This window comes from Aulonocara sp. 'chitande type north' Nkhata Bay, linkage group LG9, assembly GCF_057382095.1.
Source record: "Aulonocara sp. 'chitande type north' Nkhata Bay isolate Kocher_YH1m ecotype deep benthic linkage group LG9, A_spYH_male_GT1.1, whole genome shotgun sequence".
NCBI lineage: Eukaryota > Metazoa > Chordata > Actinopteri > Cichliformes > Cichlidae > Aulonocara > Aulonocara sp. 'chitande type north' Nkhata Bay.
The window spans coordinates 31,167,651-31,186,183 of NC_141352.1; the positions used below are offsets into that span (position 1 = coordinate 31,167,651).

Consider the following 18,533-nt stretch of genomic DNA (forward strand, 5'->3'; position numbering starts at 1 on the left):
AGTCGAAGATGGTGATGAGCTGCATGCTAGGTTCATGAGCACATTTCAAAATGATGGAGAGAGAGCTTCTGTTTTCCTGCAGAGGCTGCACACTGCATTAAGTAGAGCCATGAGACGTGGTGGTGTGTCCGCTCATGATTTTAACCAACAGCTCTTAAAGCAGTTCATTCGAGGTTGTTGGGAGAATGCACTAATAATCGATCTTCAGCTAGAACAAAAAAAAGAAAACCCACCTTCCTTTGCAGAGCTGCTGCTTCTTCTTAGGACAGAAGAAGATAAACAGGCTGCAAAACTGAGCCGCATGAGGCAGCATTTTAGTCATGCTAAGTCTGCCCAAAACTCTAGAAAGCAGCACGCCACGTCACACGTGCAACTCGCTCACACCACCAATAATCTGGTGGACAAATCTGATCTTGAGACGCTAAAGCAACAAGTTGCTGACCTCAGCATTCAGCTTAACAGTCTTGTATCTGAGAATCATAAGACGAAACAACCTAAGCAGCAAAAAGCGAGGTCCGTCACACCTGACACCCACGGTGTGAAACCAAAAGTGGCCAGTCAGCATCCCTCCACATTTAAAGCTAACAGTAGACCACGTCCATGGTACTGTTTCCAGTGTGGGGAGGATGGCCATGTCGTCTCAGTTTGTGATAAAGCGCCAAACCCTTCCCTTGTAGCAGCTAAGAAAAGACAGCTGAAAGAAAAACAGGCTGCTTGGGAAGCCTCTAATGCTTCTCGAAGTGAGGCACATTTAAACTGAAGCCTACTCCCATAGAGGGACATATGGGAGTGGAGTCTCGCAATGTCAGTCCCAAAATCCTGAAACCTGCCATTAAAAACGTTAAAGTGGAAGGATCAAAATTTCCACATGGCCTTGTAGGAACTAAGACCACAGCTCAAGTAACTATTGCAGGAAGAGACACAAACTGTCTTTTGGACACGGGTTCACAAGTCACAACTGTACCCCAGTCTTTTTATGAAGAACATCTTGCAGATCTGACCATTCATCCCTTAAATGAGTTGCTTGAAGTGGAGGGTGCCAATGGCCAGTCTGTCCCTTACTTAGGATATGTTGAGCTTACCATCACCTTTCCTAAAGAGTTTGTAGGCTCTGATATTGATGTTCACACTCTGGCCTTGGTTATCCCCCATCTCCGCTCTACAGCCCATGAGCAGGTACTCATAGGCACAAACACCCTTGATGCCCTCTATGCTAATTACCAGAAGCTTTCACCCTTTCAGCCTTTGCTTAATGGGTATCAAGCAGTTCTCCAAATACTTGAGATGCGACAAAGAAACTTTAACTCTGGTAGCCTTGGTTGTGCAAAACTGACAGGTAAGATGCCTGCAGTCGTTCCTGCAGGACAGACTGTTGTCCTGGAGGCCTCTGTCAATGTAAATCCCGTGAACATGCAAAGAGATGCTGTCCTTGAACATCCTTCAGCTTCTTCACTACCAAATGGCTTGCTAGTTTCAGCAATTGCAGTCACTTTACCACGCAAACGTCAGTGTCTTCTCCCTGTCGTAGTGAGAAATGAAACCAACCATGACATTGTCATACCCCCCAAAACACCTTTGGCAGATGTTAATGCTATCTTGCAAGTGCTACACAAAGAGCAAACTGTCAGAGAACCAGACTGCTCTAAATTTCAAGCTAAGTCTTCCTCAGAACTGAGCTTTGATTTTGGAGATTCGCCCTTACCCACTGAATGGAAGGAACGAGTTACAAACATGTTAAACGACATGCCAAATGTCTTCTCTCAGAACGAATTGGACTTTGGACACACTGACAAAGTCAAACACCATATCAAACTCAGTGATGAGACACCCTTTAAACAAAGAGCACGTCCCATACACCCCAATGATGTGGATGCTGTGAGACAACATCTACAGGAACTCCTTGATTCTGGTGTTATACGAGAATCTGAGTCCCCGTTTGCTTCCCCCATTGTTGTCGTTCGTAAAAAGAATGGCTCTGTTCGTCTGTGTGTAGACTACAGAAAGCTGAACCTGCAGACCATCAAAGACGCTTATGCCCTTCCAAAATTGGAAGATGCATTCAGTGCTCTTGCAGGTTCTAAGTGGTTTTCGGTCCTAGACCTCAAGTCTGGATACTACCAGGTCGAGATGGAGGAAGCGGACAAGAATAAGACCGCATTTGTTTGCCCACTTGGATTTTGGGAATTTAATAGGATGCCCCAGGGGATCACAAATGCGCCTTCGACGTTCCAGAGATTGATGGAGAAGTGTGTAGGAGATATGAATCTCAAAGAGGTTCTGGTGTTCATTGATGACCTGATTGTCTTCTCATCATCCCTGGAGGAACATGAACAGCGTTTGAAACATGTCCTGCAACGACTGATGTCATATGGCTTGAAACTGGCACCAGAAAAGTGCAAATTCTTTCAGACCTCGGTAAAATACCTTGGTCACATTGTTTCCGCAAGAGGAGTAGAGACTGACCCTGACAAAGTTGAGGCCTTAAAGACCTGGCCCATCCCCACAAATCTTAAGGAACTTCAGTCCTTTTTAGGATTTGCTGGATATTATCGAAGGTTTATTCAGGGGTACTCTGTCATTGTCAGACCACTTAATGAACTAACCTCGGGCTACCCACCAATTAGGAAGCGGAACAACAAGCCAAGGACACACGCAAATTCAGAGTATCGCAACCCAAAGGAACCCTTTGGTCAGCGTTGGACACCTCAATGTCAGGAGGCCTTTGACCAAATAATAGCAAAGCTAACCTCCGCTCCAATCTTGGGATTTGCAGACCCCCAGCTTCCATATGTTTTACATACGGACGCCAGTACCATTGGCCTTGGTGCTGCCTTATATCAGGTACAAGATGGACAGTCCAGGGTCATAGCTTTTGCAAGTCGTGGTCTTTCAAAGAGTGAGAGAAAGTACCCAGCCCATAAGCTGGAGTTTTTGGCCCTTAAGTGGGCAGTCACGGAAAAATTCTCTGACTACCTATATGGTACAGACTTTGTAGTAGTGACTGACAGCAACCCTCTTACATACATTTTGACCTCTGCAAAGCTTGATGCAACAGGGTATAGGTGGCTGTCCAGTCTTTCCACCTATTCATTTAGTCTTCAGTACAGAGCGGGAAAACAAAATCTGGATGCTGATGCGCTCTCGCGCCGTCCTCACAGTCCACCAGAGGATGATTATGCATCTAAGAAGGAGAGTGAGAGAATCCGGCAGTTCACACTGTACCATCTGAGCAACCCTGAGAGTCCAGAGACTGTTCCCTTGGATGTAATTCAGGCTATTTGTGAGCGCCATATGGTCACCTCAGCCGTAGCTAATGTTGGATCCACCACTTCTGGGTTGACCTTAGTTGAATCCCTCACTCACCAGTCCACAGCTATTCCCGACTGCTTCCAACAGGAGCAAGTGGATGGGCTTCCCATTGTCCACTCAATTTCTGAGAAGGAGTTGAGGCAAAAGCAGACATTGGACCCTGCTATCAATGCAGTGATTGTACTCTTGGAGACTGGCGAAACTCCACCTCCCAGCCTTAGGTTAGAGCTACCAGAACTTCCCCTGTTACTCAGAGAGTTAAATCGGCTTGAAATACAGAACGGAGTGCTCTACCGTAAGCGGCAAGATGGTCCCAACACCTCATATCAGCTTGTGCTCCCTGAGGAGCTAAGAGCCACAGCACTTACAAGCCTTCATCATGATATGGGCCATCTTGGAGTCGAACGAACAGTAGACTTGGCAAGGGCCAGATTTTATTGGCCGAAAATGCACATGACCATAGAAAAAATGGTCAAATCTTGTGAGCGATGTATTCGTCGAAAAACGCCTCCAGAGAAAGCTGCTCCATTGATAAACATTAAGACCTGCAGACCTCTCGAACTAGTGTGCATGGACTTTTTATCAATAGAGCCAGATCGCTCAAACACGAAAGATGTATTGGTCATAACTGACCATTTCACAAAGTATGCTGTGGCAGTGCCAACTCCAAATCAACGAGCACAGACTGTAGCAAAGTGTCTCTGGGACAACTTCATTGTCCATTATGGTTTTCCCGAAAAGCTTCTTAGTGATCAGGGTCCTGACTTTGAATCAAAGACCATCAAGGAACTCTGTGAACTTACTGGCATGAAGAAAGTGCGTACAACCCCCTACCACCCTAGAGGGAATCCGGTTGAGAGATTCAACCGCACTCTTCTCCAGATGCTTGGGACACTGGATCGGTCAGATAAACTCCACTGGAGAGACTTCGTCAAGTCTCTGGTACATGCTTATAATTGTACGAAGAGTGACGTGACTGGATTTTCCCCCTATGAATTGATGTTTGGGAGGCAACCAAGACTGCCCATTGACTTAATCTTTAGGTTGCCCACTAATGCTACTAAGCAGACTCATTCCCAGTACGTCGGTAACCTAAAATCTCGTTTGGAAGAAAGCTACCGGATTGCCACCAATAATGCACAAAAGAATGCAGGTCGCAACAAAGCCAGATTTGACCGACGAGTGGTTGAATCAACATTGCAGAGTGGAGACAGAGTTCTTGTACGAAATGTGAAGCTGCGTGGAAAACATAAGCTGGCAGATAAGTGGGAAACGGATGTTTACATTGTCCTTAAGCGAGCTGGAGAAATGCCGGTCTACACAGTTAAACCTGAGGGTAAAGATGGACCTGTGCGGACTCTACATCGTGACTTGCTTCTCCCATGTGGATTTCTGTCAGCAGCTGCAGAACCCGAGACAGTCAAAACCCATCCAAACAGGAGACCCAGAACAAGGCAGTGTTCTGTTGTCGAGGGGGAAGATGAAATTCCCTCTGATATGGATGATGTATCTGATTGGACATTTCGCCCTCTCATTACATCAAAGTCCGACGTATATGTCCCAGTACATGAAACTCACAAGTTGAGTAAACCTCCTTGTGTGGTCAGAAGATCAGCAGAACCAGAGGTGCCTACAGTTTCACTTCCACCTGATCCTCCTGCCACTGAATCCCTTGTAGAGGAAGGTGAAGGAATGATTCAGGATGTACCTGACCATGGCAACTCACCTGACCGTGACAACTCACCTGAACGTGACAACTCACCTGAACGTGACAACTCACCTGAAGCAAACATACTGCATGGGCTTGACTCAGCCAAAGGACTTCCTCAAAGTTCAGAATTGCAGCAGTCTGAGGAAGCTCCTCAAGATGATGGGATGAGCTCTGATGCAGCATGTGAAGAAGGATTAAGTGATGTGAACAGACCTGTTACTGAACAGCCTGAACCTGTGATGATCCAGAATAATGGACTTCAAGATGCTGAGCCATCTCTTCGTCGTTCTAACAGATTGCAAGCAAAGCCCAAGAGACTGCATTATGTGACACTTGGGAATCCTCTGATAACGGTGGTGAATTCTCTTTTTCAAGGCCTAAGTGAGGCATTGACTAGCTCTTTAAATGGATTTGAAGATCCAACTAGTAATTATGTTGGAAAGGTCAAAGCAGTGTAACTCAGTGCCACCCTGCAGATGCCCAGGGACGGGCATACCATCAAGAGGGGAGGGTGTAACCCACATACAATGAGGGTACCACTTTAAGGACTGATATGAGGAGAGATGGACAGCCTGCCCAACCAATCGAAATGCACAGGTCCCAGTATGTTTTGACCAATGGGAGAGCAGTCTGCCGCTGTATGTCCCACCTACGTGCTCTGTGTTTGCTGCTATGTGTGGAGGTAGTCGCGTGCTGGCAGGAGAAAAGAGAGACTGAAGCTTTTGAGCTGGAAAAAAAAGTATTAGATATAAGTTGCAACCAACTGTGTTGCACATAAGTTCACTGGTTATCAGCTACCTTTCATGTTAAAAGTAGCCACAGTGAGTAAGCAGGCAAATGCTGCATTTTTCTGGTGACTTTAAAAAGTACCGCGTGGAGCTAAACTGTTAGCCTTTGTTAGCTCTGGTTGCTATCAACTGCCTGGAAGTTCATCTCAATCTGCTTCCAGAAGTAAGGTAACACTTGAAGCGCAACTTATGTTTATTTTTCCTTCATGTCGTATTACGGTTATTAAAGAGAAAACAACATGTCCTGTTACGTTATTTAGAGCCCTGCATTTTCCGACCGAGAGACACTATGCCATTGTCTTCGGCCGTGATGCGCTGAGATCGGTGAGCACATGTTGTATGTCTCAGTTAGTTCATGTCTGTTTCACATTTTATCGTTGAGAAACTGAATTAATCTCAATTGTTTGATTAATAATTGCCGCATATGCGACATATATGCATATGCACTGACTTGGTTTAATGCATAGTTTGTGTAAGAGAGATGTTTTATTTTTGCAAATTTGAGTATTTTTATTGCAAATTTATGTTGAATGTGATTTAAACAAAATCCTAAGTTGTGAATTATAGCTAGAACAGCATAATTAATATTTGAATTGCTCTTCTGACCCTGTCTGTTGACAGGTCAGGTTTTTTTTTGTATGCTGAATTGTTCCTGAGGTGGATTCCTCCAGTGAAATAGGATTCCTCCAGTGAAATAGATGGCGAGCCTTCCCACCTGGACTTAGAGAGACTGAGATTCGCTTCTTTTCCACTTGATGATCTGCTGCACCTTGCGGTGTGGTAGGACTGTATCACTCACACTTTCACGCACAGCTGGTTATACATAAGACCACTGACTGACATTCTTTCATCCCTATTTTCTTTCACACCCTGGGAATTTTTTGGACTTTACCCCTTGGACATTGTTTATTTGGGACTTTAAATAATGAGCTGTTGTGTAGAGCATTCTCCACATGTGAAAAGAGTGTGAGATTTTCATTTGAATGTACATTGGATTTGTGTAATCTGTTTCTATAAGAGTTAAGGAGTCAGGTTACTAGGGTGCACCCGAGCATTGAAACCCGAGCATTGAAACCCGAACATTGAAAACCAAAAATAACACTTGGCCAAGTCATTGCTTTAGTAGTTTGTGTTTTACTTTTCTTTTAATTTTTGTAAGTTTCCTTTCTACCATTGTAAAGTGTCTTTAACCTGTGCTTGTCAACCTTATGGTTTATGTCACTAAAGTTGGCTGGTTCTTTTGAGTTACATTCTTGTCTCTGTGTCTCATTTGAACACACCCCTGTGCTCCTATAGTCGAGCCTATTGGCCCATTGATATATTCTTTTCAACAATTCCCCTTACTGTGTTACACACTGTTCACACAGGCTTTGAGTTCTCATCACTTCATACCTCTACCTTCTTACATGAAACTGTGATTGGACACGCTACTTCTTCATAAAGACACCCAGTCCCACTTTAAATATTGTGCTCAATGTTTGGAATGAAGATAACATTTTACTAACCATGTACTGATCAGCTCTTTGCGGTGGCAAAATCATCAGCTGTGTGTGTTACTGTTCATGCAAACAAGCAAGCTAATGTCAGCCAGCTAGCTTCAACCGCAGCTGTGCTGCACCAATCTCACGAAACTGCAAAACCACAAGCTTTCGCACCAAAGTCATGCAGCTACCGCATTTACAATCCAGGGTGGCCGTTGTTGTGCACATCCTACTTGAAAGATGTGTGGAGTAGGACTTTGTAAGACGTATGTCTTTCAAGTATGTAGTTCCACAGCCCAATGTGGTTGTTGTGGCCGAGCGGTCAAGGCGATGGACTAGAAATCCATTGGGGTCTCCCCGCACAGGTTCGAATCCTGTCGACAACGGTCAGCTGTTTTGCGGCAGTCCAGACGTTGATTTGAGAAGAAGGCATGGAGATCACCTGAGAAGGTGCCAGGAGAAAGAGCCAGGCCTTTGCTTGTGAAAATAGAGCACGCAGAAGCAATGGACCCAGCTATGTCCTGACAAAATTAGGCACATATTCAGTAAACATGGCATCCTTCAATTGGTCTCTTAGCCACCCCACACGTGCCCCTGTGTAGTCGTCCAGGATCCAGTCTGAGTACCGCCAATGACTCATGCGTCTGACAAATGCTGATTGCTTTGCAAGAGGACTGGGATCGGGATTGGAGGCACAGCGGATTTCACCGGGAATGGGACAACAGCAGAAATAGCTTCAAACATTACTGCATGAAAAGCACAAGGAGTGGAAACATTTCATTGTTTCGAACACTGTGTGGTATATTGTAATAAGGAGCAGCTATTACTACCTCCCACCAGTAGGTGGTACTGTGTTATTGTATGTGTTCTGAGCTTATGGAGTAAAAGTCTGGACCTCCACCATAGCCTCGTCTCAGTCCTCTGTGCTTGGTCTAAAGTTATTGTTGACCACAACCCACGCTACACGGGCAGTTGGAGCAACACTGCATAAAGTTACAACATGGTGTCAGAAGTCGGCAAGACCGTGTGAACAGGGACCGCGACGTGAGTAAGCTAGCCGTAGATTAGCTAACAGTAGCCATTGCTAACGGCATGGAGCAATTCAAGCCACCATCACCGCTACTGCTCACAGGCAATTTATCTGAGACCTGGCGCAGATGGGAACAAAGATTCGGACTGTATATGACTGCTACGGGTGCGTTGGTGAAGGATGAAAAGGTTAAAATAGCCATTCTTCTCCACACTATCGGCGAAGAAGCGCTTGAAGTGTACAACACGCTCACAGTGACCCCGACCGGAGACGCACTGACAATGGCGGACATTTTGAAAACGTTTAAGGAATACTGTAGTCCACGAAAGAACGTTGTTTTTGAACGCCACAAGTTCTGGTCATACCCAATGTCGGCGGATATAACAGTGGACAGATATGTCACGGAACTCCGTCAGAGAAGTAAAAGTTGTGAATTTGGGATCAATGAGGACGACATGATCAGGGATAAATTGGTGTTCAGCATAAGTGACGCAAGACTAAAAGAGAGATTGCTTCGTGACAACGACCTCACACTGCGCAAGACGATAGAAATATGCAGATCAGCAGAAGTGGCCAAGTCACAGATTCAGGCCATGCAGTCAATAACTGCAGCCCAAGACACGTCAGTGGACGCATTAAGAAAAATGCCAGGATACATTAAATCAGGACACAGTAAAAACAAACTGAGCAACGACAAACAAACAGTTTGTCACAAATGCGGCAACAAACACGCATTCCGACAGTGTCCAGCCTATGGGGCAAAATGTCACAAGTGTGGGAAAAATAACCACTTCTCAAAAGTGTGCAGAGCTAGCGCAGAGAAGAGTAGACACTTCAAGAAAACAAAAACTATTAACAACATTGAAACTGATGGCGATTCACTATACATCGGCATGGTATCCAGCGACAAGCACAAGACTGGCAAATGGCATGAAAGTGTGACAATCGGAGACGTACCACTCACCTTCAAGCTAGACACAGGTGCGGACGCAAATGTGCTCCCCAGATCAGTTTATGACGAGTTACCAGATATGCCTCGGTTACAGCCCACAAAGACTGTACTCATAGCTTTTGGTGGAGCCCACATACGTGCAGATGGTGTGGTGTCTCTTGAGTGTGAAGCACGGAAGCACAAGGCTGTGTTTGACTTTCTTGTATCAAGCCATGCAGATAAACCGATCCTAGGTGGACAAGCTTGTGAAGAGCTCCATCTGGTGCAACGAGTTGAGACCCTTGCCATGACATCCTCTGTACCGAAATCAGCTAAACCACCTTCTACCTCGGAAGAACTTGTGGAGATGTACGCTGATGTGTTCACAGGCTTAGGTGAGTTCCCTGGACTTCACCACATACATATTGACCCAAATGCAACACCTGTGATTCACGCATGCAGGAACGTGCCACTCTCCATAATGGATGCGCTGAAGAAGACGCTACAGGACTTACAAAACAGAGATGTCATAATGCCTGTCAATGAGCCTACAGATTGGGTCAACAGTCTTGTCGCCACACAGAAGAAGAACGGAACACTAAGGGTGTGCTTGGACCCTTGTGATCTGAACCAAGCAGTTAAACGCCAGCACTACTCCATTCCCACACACGAGGACGTTCGCAGCAAGCTAGCAGGAAAATCCATCTTCACCATATTGGATGAAAAAGATGGATACTGGCAGATCAAGCTGGACGAGCCGTCATCAAAGCTCTGTACCTTCAATACACCTTGGGGCCGATATCGCTTCCTCCGACTCCCATTCGGGATCAAATCAGCCAGCGAGGTCTTTCAACAAAAGAATTGTGAGACTTTCGGCAACATTCCTGGTGTATTTATCATTGCAGATGATATGATAATTGCAGCTACATCAGAGCACGAACACGATGAAATCCTGCAGAAGGTCATGGAGAAAGCAAGAGCAGCTAACGTGAAGTTTAACAAGGACAAAATTCAGTTCAAAGTTGACACAGTGAAATACATGGGCCATATCATCACAGCAGCAGGGCAGAAAGCAGATGTTTCAAAGATCAAAGCTATTGTCGACATGCCGACTCCAGAAGACAAACAAAGCCTTCAGCGTCTGCTGGGAATGACGAAGTTTTTGGCACAGTACATCCAAAATGAAGCATCGCTCACAGCACCTTTGAGACAGCTACTCAAGAAGGACACAGTGTGGCAGTGGCAGCCACATCACACAGTAGCGTTACAGACGCTCAAGTCGACGCTCACACAAGCTCCAGTGTTGAGATTTTATGACCACAAGAAACCACTAACACTGCAGGCCGATTCTTCAAAAAATGGGCTGGGCGCATGCCTATTACAAGACGGACAACCTGTGTGTTACGCGTCACGAGCACTCACAGACACAGAAAAAAGGTATGCACAAATAGAAAAAGAGTTGCTAGCCATTGTGTTTGCCGATAAACGATTCCACCAGTATGTCTATGGAAGACCAGTGACAGTGCAATCTGATCATAAACCCCTGGAGGCGATAGTGCGCAAACCGCTATGCAAGGCACCAGCGAGGCTACAAGGAATGCTGCTGCAACTACAGAGATATGATCTCACCGTCACATACACAGAGACATGTTCATAGCCGATGCACTCTCACGTGCCACAACTACCAGTGACGACGGAAACGTGAGTGAAAACGCAAATGATGAAAGAGTTGTGTATGCTCTGGAGGCCACAGCAGCATTGAGCGAGAAAACATTGTGTGACCTGAAAAAAGCAGTGGCAGCAGACAGCGTACTACAAGCCGTGCGCGAAAGACACTTCAACGGATGGCCGCCCAGAAGGAAGAGTTTAGACAAAACACTCCACAGCTACTGGCCTATGAGACACGATATCAGTTTCCACGATGACATTATTATGATCGGGGACAAGATCGTAATACCCCAAAGCTTCAGGCGTGTGATCCTGGAGAAGCTGCACCTTGCCCACCAAGGCGTGCAGCGCACAAAAGCCAAAGCAAGAAGAGTGCTGTACTGGCCTGGCATGTCACGCGACATAGAGACCATGCTTGAAAAGTGTGAACAATGCCAGCAAATGCAGCCAAAGAACCAGGCTGAACCGCTTATTCCACACCAGATTCCAGAGCTGCCATGGATGAAAATCGGAGCAGACATCTTCGAACTGAACGATCATCCATATCTTTTGTTAGTGGATTATTTATCAAAATATCCAGAAGTTCTTAACTTACCTGACAAAACGGCACACTCTGTGATTCAGAAGATGAAATCAGTCTTCGCAAGACACGGAATTCCCAAAGAGATAGTGAGCGATCATGTTCCATTCGCCAGCCACGAGATGAGATCGTTTGCAGCATCCTGGGAGATAAAGCTAACTTTCTCCAGTCCCGGCTTTCCTTCTTTGAATGGCATGGCGGAGCGAGCCATAAAGACTGTCAAACATGCACTTAAGAAAGCCGCACGGACTGGAACAGACCCACATCTAGTGCTGTTGTCTTTGAGGAACACTCCAGTCACAGGACTTAGTGTGTCACCTGCACAAATGTTGATGGGACGGGTTCTCCGCAGCACCCTGCCATGCACCAGTGCTGTGTTGAGGCAGTCAACCCCACGGAACATTCACGACAAAGTGCGCAGGTTGCAATCAAAGCGGAAACGCCACTATGATCAGCACGCAAGACCATTGCCTGTTCTGACCCCAGGCGAGACTGTGCACATGCAAACAAGGCGCGGTTGGGAGCCAGCTGTTGTAACTCATCGGCGAGAGGAACCACGCTCCTACACTGTGCAAACACCAGATGGTAAAGTGCTCAGGAGGAACAGGAGACATCTGAGGAAAATACACCCAAGTCTGTTCAAGGACACACCCATGGACCCAGATGAACTGTCCGTTCACACCCAAGAGCCAGTGGAGCCACCAGCAAATGACACCCCACAAAACTCTAGTCCTGCAAGTATGGACAACACACCCACATGTTACACACGCAGTGGCCGAGCAATAATACGCCCTGCCAGGTATAGAGACTAAGTGATTGGGAAACTTAAAGTCACTCTATCCTGTACCTGCGTTGTTCTGTACAAGCTAGATAACTGTCTTGTTGGAAAAGAGGGAAAATATGTCATGTTTCATATGTTCATTTTGACATGTCTTATCTAATCTGTCATGTGTTCATCTGTTTCAAAACACTACACTGATGTGTATTTGCATTGCTCAAGTGACAAGCAATCTGAGGTGTGCTCTACTTAATGTCTCAAGAATATAATATTGTTAATGTTCCTACGATTTAAAAGGTGCATTTATGTTACAAAATATTGGAGTTAAGAGGTAGTATCTTTATCTCGGAAAAGAGGGATGTGGTATATTGTAATAAGCAGCAGCTATTACTACCTCCCACCAGTAGGTGGTACTGTGTTATTGTATGTGTTCTGAGCTTATGGAGTAAAAGTCTGGACCTCCACCATAGCCTCGTCTCAGTCCTCTGTGCTTGGTCTAAAGTTATTGTTGACCACAACACACGCTACACGGGCAGTTGGAGCAACACTGCATAAAGTTACAACACACTGCTTTTCACTACAGCTCTTTGCATGTAAAAACTTTGCTCTTCTCCACAGCTGGCTGACGGACACGCAAAAGCGCAAGCAAGAGTGGCCACAGACCCACTATGCCGGCCTTTGTACACTCTCTCCATCTAATGATAGAGAGGAAGGATACATTCACTACTTCTAGCCTCCACTATTCAAATTCAGTATTTTCACAGTGTCCTAAAAGCTTCCTGAAAAGCCTTTACACTGTTTTACAAAACGCTGCATCCAGAGCACAGTCAGGGACTGGAAGGACAGAGTAGATTTCCCCCATATGGACTTCTCTCTTCATTGGCTCCCAATTAAATCCCAAATAAAAATCCAAATACTTGCCCTCACACACAAGGTCTTGAATAATCACCACCAATTTTGTCTACAAGATCTCACAGTGCCATATCATCCCAACAGAGTGCTTTGCTCTCAGACTGCTGGCTTCCGAGGGGATTTTAAAGTGCAATGGAAGGCAGAGCCATCACTTTTCAGGCCCCTCTCTGTGGAACCAGCTCCCACTTTGTATTCGGGACACAGACACTTGCTCTCATTTTTGAATTAAGCGTAAAACCTTTTTGCCAAAGTCCAATAACTTGAAAGAGGAGCCAAAGACGTCCTCGTCCCAGATTCGTCCCAAGACAGATTCACACCTATTCTCACCTTGTCTGCTGTGACCTGAAGAACTCGCGTGACCATTGCGACTCTCAAGGTGCTAAAAATCACGCAAGAGTTTAAATGCGTGAGAGGCCACACTTGAGTAGCAAAGAAGCTTTGCTGATGAGATTAAATGTGCAGTTGCATGAAAGCACTAGTCTTTTTAGTGATCTACCTTTTGACCAGTTTAGAACCTGACAAGCGAGTAATCACAATGCCCACCTTGTTAATTGTCCTGAAAATCTGTATAAGCCGGACAATGAATCAGTGATGTTGTAGTCTTTCACAGCGATGGTGGTATAGTGGCGAGCATATCTGCCTTCCAAGCAGTTGACCCGGGTTCGATTCCCGGCCATCGCAGTTGCCACTCGCAGTGCTGTTCAAGCATGTGTGCTGCGTACTATTTTACACTAAAAACGTTCTCCGCTCTTTCTGCAAATGCTTACAATGTCAGGCCAGGTGCATTCTTCATTGGCCTCGCTGCTACCGTTTGCTGTGGAAAGACACTGTTCAAACAGGCTTTGACTTCTCATCACTACATACCTATACCTTCTTACATGAAACTGGGATTGGACACGTTACTTCTTCATAAAGACACCCAGTCCCACTTTAAATATTGTGCTGAATGTTTGGAATGAAGATAACATTTTACTAAGCATGTACTGATCAGCTCTTTGCAGTGGCAAAATCATCAGCTGTGTCTGTTACTGTTCATGCAAACAAGCAAGCTAATGTCAGCCAGCTAGCTTCAACCGCAGCTGTGCTGCACCAATCTCACGGAACTGCAAAACCACAAGCTTTCGCACCAAAGTCATGCAGCTACCGCATTTACAATCCAGCGTGGCCGTTGTTGTGCACATCCTACTTGAAAGATGTGTGGCGTAGGACTTGGAAGACGTATGTCTTTCGAGTATGTAGTTCCACAGCCCAATGTGGTTGTTGTGGCCGAGCGGTCAAGGCGATGGACTAGAAATCCATTGGGGTCTCCCCGCACAGGTTCGAATCCTGTCGACAACGGTCAGCTGTTTTGCGCCAGTCCAGACGTTGATTTGAGAAGAAGGCATGGAGATCACCTGAGAAGGTGCCAGGAGAAAGAGCCATGCCTTTGCTTGTGAAAATAGAGCACGCAGAAGCAATGGACCCCGCTATGTCCTGACAAAATTAGGCACATATTCAGTAAACATGGCATCCTTCAATTGGTCTCTTAGCCACCCCACACGTGCCCCCGTGTAGTCGTCCAGGATCCAGTCTGAGTACCGCCAATGACTCATGCGTCTGACAAATGCTGATTGCTTTGCAAGAGGACTGGGATCGGGATTGGAGGCACAGCGGATTTCACCGGGAATGGGACAACAGCAGAAATAGCTTCAAACATTACTGCATGAAAAGCACAAGGAGTGGACACATTTCATTGTTTGGAACACTGCTTTTCACTACAGCTCTTTGCATGTAAAAACTTTGCTCTTCTCCACAGCTGGCTGACAGACACGCAAAAGCGCAAGCAAGAGTGGCCACAGACCCACTATGCCGGCCTTTGTACACTCTCTCCATCTAATGATAGAGAGGAAGGATACATTCACTACTTCTAGCCTCCACTATTCAAATTCAGTATTTTCACAGTGTCCTAAAAGCTTCCTGAAAAGCCTTTACACTGTTTTACAAAACGCTGCATCCAGAGCACAGTCAGGGACTGGAAGGACAGAGTAGATTTCCCCCATATGGACTTCTCTCTTCATTGGCTCCCAATTAAATCCCAAATAAAAATCCAAATACTTGCCCTCACACACAAGGTCTTGAATAATCACCACCAATTTTGTCTACAAGATCTCACAGTGCCATATCATCCCAACAGAGTGCTTTGCTCTCAGACTGCTGGCTTCCGAGGGGATTTTAAAGTGCAATGGAAGGCAGAGCCATCACTTTTCAGGCCCCTCTCTGTGGAACCAGCTCCCACTTTGTATTCGGGACACAGACACTTGCTCTCATTTTTGAATTAAGCGTAAAACCTTTTTGCCAAAGTCCAATAACTTGAAAGAGGAGCCAAAGACGTCCTCGTCCCAGATTCGTCCCAAGACAGATTCACACCTATTCTCGCCTTGTCTGCTGTGACCTGAAGAACTCGCGTGACCATTGCGACTCTCAAGGTGCTAAAAATCACGCAAGAGTTTAAATGCGTGAGAGGCCACGCTTGAGTAGCAAAGAAGCTTTGCTGATGAGATTAAATGTGCAGTTGCATGAAAGCACTAGTCTTTTTAGTGATCTACCTTTTGACCAGTTTAGAACCTGACAAGCGAGTAATCACAATGCCCACCTTGTTAATTGTCCTGAAAATCTGTATAAGCCGGACAATGAATCAGTGATGTTGTAGTCTTTCACAGCGATGGTGGTATAGTGGCAAGCATAGCTGCCTTCCAAGCAGTTGATCCGGGTTCGATTCCCGGCCATCGCAGTTGCCACTCGCAGTGCTGTTCAAGCATTTGGGTTGCGTACTTTTTTACACTAAAAACGTTCTCCGCTCTTTCTGCAAATGCTTACAATGTCAGGCCAGGTGCATTCTTCATTGGCCTCGCTGCTACCGTTTGCTGTGGAAAGACACTGTTCAAACAGGCTTTGACTTCTCATCACTACATACCTATACCTTCTTACATGAAACTGGGATTGGACACGTTACTTCTTCATAAAGACACCCAGTCCCACTTTAAATATTGTGCTGAATGTTTGGAATGAAGATAACATTTTACTAACCATGTACTGATCAGCTCTTTGCGGTGGCAAAATCATCAGCTGTGTGTGTTACTGTTCATGCAAACAAGCAAGCTAATGTCAGCCAGCTAGCTTCATTCAGCTGTGCTGCACCAATCTCACGGAACTGCAAAACCACAAGCTTTCGCACCAAAGTCATGCAGCTACCGCATTTACAATCCAGCGTGGCCGTTGTTGTGCACATCCTACTTGAAAGATGTGTGGCGTAGGACTTGGAAGACGTATGTCTTTCAAGTATGTAGTTCCACAGCCCAATGTGGTTGTTGTGGCCGAGCGGTCAAGGCGATGGACTAGAAATCCATTGGGGTCTCCCCGCACAGGTTCGAATCCTGTCGACAACGGTCAGCTGTTTTGCGCCAGTCCAGACGTTGATTTGAGAAGAAGGCATGGAGATCACCTGAGAAGGTGCCAGGAGAAAGAGCCAGGCCTTTGCTTGTGAAAATAGAGCACGCAGAAGCAATGGACCCAGCTATGTCCTGACAAAATTAGGCACATATTCAGTAAACATGGCAACCTTCAATTGGTCTCTTAGCCACCCCACACGTTCCCCCGTGTAGTCGTCCAGGATCCAGTCTGAGTACCGCCAATGACTCATGCGTCTGACAAATGCTGATTGCTTTGCAAGAGGATCGGGATTGGAGGCACAGCGGATTTCACCGGGAATGGGACAACAGCAGAAATAGCTTCAAACATTACTGCATGAAAAGCACAAGGAGTGGACACATTTCATTGTTTGGAACACTGCTTTTCACTACAGCTCTTTGCATGTAAAAACTTTGCTCTTCTCCACAGCTGGCTGACAGACACGCAAAAGCGCAAGCAAGAGTGGCCACAGACCCACTATGCCGGCCTTTGTACACTCTCTCCATCTAATGATAGAGAGGAAGGATACATTCACTACTTCTAGCCTCCACTATTCAAATTCAGTATTTTCACAGTGTCCTAAAAGCTTCCTGAAAAGCCTTTACACTGTTTTCCAAAACGCTGCATCCAGAGCACAGTCAGGGACTGGAAGGACAGAGTAGATTTCCCCCATACGGACTTCTCTCTTCATTGGCTCCCAATTAAATCCCAAATAAAAATCCAAATACTTGCCCTCACACACAAGGTCTTGAATAATCACCACCAATTTTGTCTACAAGATCTCACAGTGCCATATCATCCCAACAGAGTGCTTTGCTCTCAGACTGCTGGCTTCCGAGGGGATTTTAAAGTGCAATGGAAGGCAGAGCCATCACTTTTCAGGCCCCTCTCTGTGGAACCAGCTCCCACTTTGTATTCGGGACACAGACACTTGCTCTCATTTTTGAATTAAGCGTAAAACCTTTTTGCCAAAGTCCAATAACTTGAAAGAGGAGCCAAAGACGTCCTCGTCCCAGATTCGTCCCAAGACAGATTCACACCTATTCTCACCTTGTCTGCTGTGACCTGAAGAACTCGCGTGACCATTGCGACTCTCAAGGTGCTAAAAATCACGCAAGAGTTTAAATGCGTGAGAGGCCACACTTGAGTAGCAAAGAAGCTTTGCTGATGAGATTAAATGTGCAGTTGCATGAAAGCACTAGTCTTTTTAGTGATCTACCTTTTGACCAGTTTAGAACCTGACAAGCGAGTAATCACAATGCCCACCTTGTTAATTGTCCTGAAAATCTGTATAAGCCGGACAATGAATCAGTGATGTTGTAGTCTTTCACAGCGATGGTGGTATAGTGGCGAGCATAGCTGCCTTCCAAGCAGTTGACCTGGGTTCGATTCCCGGCCATCGCAGTTGCCACTCGCAGTGCTGTTCAAGCATGTGGGCTGCGTACTTTTTTACACTAAAAACGTTCTCCGCTCTTTCTGCAAATGCTTACAATGTCAGGCCAGGTGCATTCTTCATCGGCCTCGCTGCTACCGTTTGCTGTGGAAAGACACTGTTCAAACAGGCTTTGACTTCTCATCACTACATACCTATACCTTCTTACATGAAACTGGGATTGGACACGTTACTTCTTCATAAAGACACCCAGTCCCACTTTAAATATTGTGCTCAATGTTTGGAATGAAGATAACATTTTACTAAGCATGTACTGATCAGCTCTTTGCGGTGGCAAAATCATCAGCTGTGTGTGTTACTGTTCATGCAAACAAGCAAGCTAATGTCAGCCAGCTAGCTTCAACCGCAGCTGTGCTGCACCAATCTCACGGAACTGCAAAACCACAAGCTTTCGCACCAAAGTCATGCAGCTACCGCATTTACAATCCAGCGTGGCCGTTGTTGT

At 45.8% G+C, this 18,533-nt stretch overlaps 1 protein-coding gene and 6 non-coding genes across 7 annotated transcripts in view; all 7 read left to right on the plus strand.

The window, feature by feature from the left end:
- Positions 1 to 18,533, plus strand: part of LOC147322456 (myelin-associated glycoprotein-like) — a 164,845-nt gene that overhangs the window by 85,817 nt on the left and 60,495 nt on the right. The gene's annotated exons all lie outside the window — the stretch shown is intronic.
- trnas-aga (transfer RNA serine (anticodon AGA)) lies at positions 7,594 to 7,675 on the plus strand. The gene has a single exon. It is a non-coding gene; the product is annotated as a tRNA-Ser (tRNA).
- On the plus strand, positions 13,798 to 13,869 carry trnag-ucc (transfer RNA glycine (anticodon UCC)). The gene has a single exon. It is a non-coding gene; the product is annotated as a tRNA-Gly (tRNA).
- trnas-aga (transfer RNA serine (anticodon AGA)) lies at positions 14,445 to 14,526 on the plus strand. Its single transcript has one exon. It is a non-coding gene; the product is annotated as a tRNA-Ser (tRNA).
- Positions 15,887 to 15,958, plus strand: trnag-ucc (transfer RNA glycine (anticodon UCC)). The gene has a single exon. It is a non-coding gene; the product is annotated as a tRNA-Gly (tRNA).
- Positions 16,532 to 16,613, plus strand: trnas-aga (transfer RNA serine (anticodon AGA)). Its single transcript has one exon. It is a non-coding gene; the product is annotated as a tRNA-Ser (tRNA).
- Positions 17,968 to 18,039, plus strand: trnag-ucc (transfer RNA glycine (anticodon UCC)). Its single transcript has one exon. It is a non-coding gene; the product is annotated as a tRNA-Gly (tRNA).